Below are 6012 nucleotides of genomic sequence, written 5' to 3' on the forward strand. Positions count from 1 at the left end.
GCCTTTGTCTCTCGTCTTTCTGGCTCTGGCTCTCTCAGTCTCTTTGTTTCTTTGTGTCTCTCAGCCTCTCCCGTCTCTGTGGCCCCTCTGTCCCTGTCACCTGCTCCCCCACCAGTCTGTAATACACCCTCCATCCCTCACAGCCTGGGTACCACCCCCTGAACCCTCTCCCACCTCCGTAGACTCACCTGTAGCCCCTGGACCAGGTGTTGACGGGGAGGCTCAGGAGGAGGGGAGGACGGAGGGGGCTCAGAGAGGCCGGGAAAGGTCCTGGAGCTGAGAAGGGAGGACAGTCAGCTGAGCCTCTGCTCTGCTTGGCAGGGAAGGCCCCAGAAGCATGAAGGGCAGGTGCTGGCCTCTGGACCCTCATACTAAGTGGCCGCTCCCAGTGGAGGTGACCCTAGGGACAGGTGGGGGGTCAGGAACCTGGTTCTGGATTGGGCTCTGCACCTGCTCCCCGCTGTGTGATGTTTCCCTGAGCCTACCTTTCTCTGGTCCATGAGGTACCCAGGGGTCCCCTCTTGGCCTCCCTTCCACTGTGGGCACCGTGAGGCTGACAGCGGCCTCTGTCCAGCAGGGGCTCTGGCCGACCTGCCCCGGTGCCCTGGCACCCATGGCCACAGTGGACAGTTACGGCGACTGAAACCAGGTAGCCCAGCTTGCTGTCTCAAGCCTAAGTGGGGAGGGGCAGAGATGGCCCATGGTCCCACCTGGTGTTGGCAGCACGACCCAGGCCAGAGGCCTCAGGGCTGCCAGCCTGGGGCTCTTTCCCAGAGGCACAGCCTGGGGTTGAAGGACTGGGGGCCCAGCTACATCTGTCTTGTTCCGTTCAGCGCTGAATCTCCGCTCCTAGACTAGGGTCTTGCTTGCTCATAGTAGGTGTTCGACAAGTATTTGTTGAATGAATGAATGAATGAATGAATGAACGACACAGAAGCCCTTTGAAGTCTGTAACAGTGATGCTGATGTGTGAGCTGATGGTCAGGGTACAGGTAAATGCCTCCGCTTGGGGAGTCCCCACCGGGGCTGGTGAACAGATGGGAGGCAGGCAGTGGATGAAGTTGGGGGTGGATCCTTGAGGTGGCCAAAGCGTGCAGGAGGGGACGAAGCTTGACTCAGCCAAGACAGTACCAATTCTGTCCTTCCCCACCCTTTGCCCAGACCTCCCACCATCTGGTGAAGGACATAGGAATAGAATCCTAGGTTGTCAGACATGTCAGGACCCTGGAGGTCATGAGGTCCAACCCCCTAACTTTGAAGATGGGGAAAATGAGGTTCGGAGAAGGGAAGAGATGACCCAGGATCACACAGTAAATCAGAACCCACGCTCTTTCTCTAGCCTCCCACTCCTCATATACTGAGCCCTAAGTCATCTGGTTTCCCTTTTTGCATGGCTGTCAGGAAGCTCAGAGGTCAGTTTTCAAACAGTGTCTCCTATGGCAAGCTCATCAAAACCCTTTCTGGAAGGGAACTCACATTTATTTGGGCCCACGATGTGCCCCACGTCATGCTATGCCCGATCACATATGAGATCTCATTTAGTCCACACGGCATGTGAGAGAGATACGAATGGCCCTTTTTAAAGGATGAGGACACAGGTTCCGAGACAGAATCAACTTGCCCAAAGTCACAGAGCTTGTAGGTGAGAGAGCAGAATTCAAGGCTGAGACCCTCTGCCTCTCACACCCATGCTCTCTCCTCTCCAGAAATACGCAGTGCGTGCCTCTCCGCCCCTGGCCGCTGCCCGGGTGCCATCGCTGTCCCCTCCGGCCGGCACTGCCCCTCGCCAGCACTCAGCCTCTCAGTAGGCAGCCCCCTGAGAAGCCGTGGAAGGGGAGCTTGGTTTTGAAACTTCTCCCCTTTGCCATCCTTAGAACTCAGCTTTATATTGTCCTTGCGGAAAGATTCCCATGCTGGGGTCTCATTCGGAGCCTGTCTGGCAAACATAGCCCAGAATTCTGTTAGTCCTTCGTCGGAGCAAACAGCCGCCAGAAGAACAAGTACAACAATGCAACAGAACACACGGGACGAAGATGTTGATCACAGCACTGTGTATCGTGGAGGAGAGTTGGCATTCATCGTGGTCCTGCAGGGGGCCGGGGGGTGCTCATCAGAGGGCTGGCTTCATGGGAGGGCCTGAAGCCAGGTTTAATGCTCCATAGGCTCTGTCTTAAAATTCTTCATTTTCTCTTTGAGCTTGTGTTTTGTAAGTGAAGTCCAGCAGGACGCTGTGGGACGCACAGGAGCCGAGAAGGTGATCTGGAGAAAGGAGAGAGCTTTATACTTTGGGTGCTTTTAATGGCACCGTTTCCCCAACTTAGGGACAAGGGACACATATTTTCATTTTGCAGTGGATCCCACAAGTTATGTAGCTGGTCCTGCGTGTAGTAGGGGGAAGGGCACTGGGCTGGCGTCCAGGACAGTGGGGTTCAAGGTTACTCCCCTCTAGGCCCACTGTGAGGGGCTGTCCTGCTGAACTCTAGGATATTTTTTTAAAGATTTTATTTATTGTAGAGAGAGAGAGAGAGAGAGAGTGCATGCAGGGGAAGGGGCAGAGGGGGAGGGAGAGGGAGAAGGACAAACCAACTCTGTGCTGAGCACGCAGCCCATCACTGGGCTCGATGCCAGGACCCTGAGATCACAACCTGAGCCAAAAATCAAGAGTGGGACGCTTAACTGACTGAGCCATCCAGGCGCCCCCTGAGCTCTAGGATTTTATGAACAGTATGTAGTCATTAGAAATGGAAAATATGTAGACTCCATCAATACCAAGAAAAGTCAGTCCCCATAAAAAAAAAGCTGCAGTGAGAAAAGCCAGACACAGGAGGAAGACCCCCCCACCCCTACCCCCATCACAGCAGGTGATCTAACTAAGGACCAGCAAGGATAAGGCGGGAGTCTGACCAGGTGAAACAGCTGAGTTGAGTTTGTAAGGAATAGGTTTTTCAGAAGCTGGTGGTGAAGGAAGCAAAGATGAACCTGCAGGAATTATGCCTGAAGGGGTGGGATTTGAGGCAAGATGAGGGGGAGGTTTTCAGCTTCATTAGACCACACCCTCTAAACCCCCCCTACCCCCACTTCTCTTCCTCTCTTTCTCCCACCTGATATCCCTTCCTTCCTTCCACTCCCCCGGGCTGTGACTGAAGGGGGGAAGTGGGAGGGCCCAGGCAGGGGAGGGGAGGTGCGGGCTGGGAAGATGGGGTGCGGTGGGGAGGGGCTTGCAGCTCCCCTTCAGCCAGCCCGTTTCCATGATTGCGGGCTCCAAGATACCTGAGGTTCCTCCACCCCAGATACAGCGACCCCCCCATTTCAGCGCCGCCAGGAGCCCCAGTGAAGTGAGAGGGATCAGAGGAGCTGCCTGCCAGTGAGCAGAGGGGGGAAGGCAGGTGGGAGGGCTGAGAAAGGGGAACAGGTGGGAGAGGGAAGGTGAGTCAGCACAGAGCAGAGCCAGCAGGGGTTTGCAGGCAGCCAGCGGGGGGGGCCTCGGAGCCTCCCTGCAGCTCCCGGCTGCCTCCTGGCTCTGGCACCCCATGGCCCCTCCCCCTGGGCCCGCCCCCAGTGCCCGTGCCCCGCACTCCTCTCTGGCACCCCAGAAAGTCCTTGCTTTTCCAGCCCTTGTCAAAACTCGCCTCTGGTCGTGCCCTTATGTTAACCTCTAAGATATGTCCCGGGTCAAAGATTCTGAGTCCAAGGGTGCCTGCGTCTGAGGTCCTCTTCAGTGACCCCTGGTTACCCAGGCGCCGAAACATCCCTGGGAAGGCAGTCGGCCGGAGAGGATGAGATTGGGGAGGCCCTCCCGGGGGGCCTGCAGGGCTGGATGGAGGGACATCTCCGATGAGTCATGTGGGAGGTGAGACCCTGGCAGAAGGGCACCAAAGGCCCCTCTGTGAGCGTGGGCAGGTGGACAGCTATGCTCTCGTCTTGCTGAGTGGTCTCCCCAGGCCCTTCGGGGGCCCCCAAAAGTCACAGGAGCACTCTGGGAAATCTGGATGGGGGCAGCCCCTGCTCCTCACTTAGCCCCTGCCTGGGAGAGGGTGAGTGAAAGGGAAGCAGGCCTCCTGGCCTCTGTCTGTCCTCACCTTGGTTCATGTCAGCCCCTTAGTTCCCGGGCCCCCACAAGGATTGAGACCCCCATCCTCATCTACCTGCCTCTCGGGATGCGGTCAGAGTTTAGTGAATGAAGGGATGGGAAGGGATGGGAAGGGATGTCTCACATGAAGGGAGACATTAGGACAAGTTATTTGTTGAGGGATTTGGATCCCAGGCTAGCATCTTTCTCCAGGACAGAGGCCTCAGGTTCTCTTGTTAAACTGTTAAAGCCCGTCGGATGCACCATGTTTTACCCAAATGCAGCCACATTGCCAGTGCTGGTGAAATATGATCATTCACAAAGCGGCTCACAGCACTTCACAGTAGGTGAGCTTTGGCCTGCTGCTTCCCTGCATTTCCTGAGGTAGTGGCGCCTTTTACCTAGAAGGTTCCTGGGAACAGCGAGGGTTCCCGCTGCTTCCTTACACCTCGACTGTTGGGTATGCAGTTGGCACATAGACTAGAGGTAGAGCTGGAAGGGGCTCTCACACTGAAAGTTTCTGTGACAGACTACCACGTACGGCCACAGTGGCACCCCGGTGTGGACACCCTTTGCCACGGGATTTTACCATGCTCCCAGAAGCTGGAGTCTGATTTCTCACCCTTTGAATCTGGGCTGGCCGCGTGACCTCATTGGCCAAGAGATTGCGGTGGAAACGATGTCATCCAAGTTCAAGGCTAGGCTCAAGAGACCTCATAGCTTCTGCCTTCTCCCTCTTAGGTTGCTGCCCTGAGATGCCATGAAGGAATTTGGAGGAAGAGAGGCCCCGGCCGATAGCCAGACCGACCACCTGACACGCGGGCGAGGCCATCTTGGACCTTACAGCCGAGCTGATGTTCCCCAGCTGCTGGAGTGAGCCCCAGGAAACCGGGCAAGGGAGCACTCAGTCCACCCACAGAACCTCGAGAAAGAATATAGCACCGTCGTCCAGGTTTTGGGGTGGTTTGTTACACAGCACAGCTAACCGAAGCCCAGAGAAAGGAAAGGACTTAGCCAAGGTCCCACCCACAGTGAGACAGAGACCAAGTCCGACTAGGACCAGGTTTCCTAGCTGCCCCCGAGAGCCCTTGCCACCAGCGTCCTGAGGCCAAATTCATCGGCCCAGCCTGGCGTGTGTGCCTGGAGCAGGTGTGACCAGACAGGCCCCTCCCCCCCCCCCCCCCCCCCCGCCCCGCCCCGGGTTACAGAGGCTTAGCTGCCACCCACACAGGGCTTTCCTGCCCATCATCTCTTGGGAGGGAGGGGTGGTTCCTCCCATTCTACAGATGATGAAACTGAGGCCAAGAGCAGATGGGCAACTTGCTGGCAGCCACACAGCGGTGAAGTAGCAAAGCTCCAGCTCAAGCCCAGGTCCTCTGAAGCCGGCTCAGGATCTTTCCCATTGGCTCCCAGGAAGGAAAATGGCAGGTGGTATAGTCCCCTCCAGGGCTCAGTGTCTCGGAAAGGGACACGTACATACCACACACAGACACACTCACATCATGGTCTCTCTCTCTCTATCTCTTCTTCTCTGCTTTTCATCTTCAGCCAGCCTACCCTAATGGACCATATACTTTATTAAAAATATATAGTTACAAACTCCATTGTCAATCTGGGCTGGACCCCGGGGATCTGGAGGGACCACAGGAGGTCCTCATCCTGCCCCTCGGGGTCCCACCTTTGTACCCAAACCCAACACCATCCAGGGGCCAAGATGGCTGGCTTTGGGGACCAGCCAGCTGGGCGGGAGAAGGGGCTAGGCTTGCCGGGCTGGGAGGGGGAGGGGTTCACAGAGAGGGACTGCACCTCCTCGTCCTGCGGGTACAAATGGCAGAAGGTGGATTTGGTGCCTCCATTTCTCCATTTATAGATATTTACAAAAGAAAGTCAAGAGCAACTGGTCACAGTCATGCAAAAGAAACGCACCCCCACCCTCCCTCCCC

Source organism: Phoca vitulina, unplaced genomic scaffold, assembly GCF_004348235.1.
Source record: "Phoca vitulina isolate PV1807 unplaced genomic scaffold, GSC_HSeal_1.0 scaffold19, whole genome shotgun sequence".
Lineage (NCBI taxonomy): Eukaryota > Metazoa > Chordata > Mammalia > Carnivora > Phocidae > Phoca > Phoca vitulina.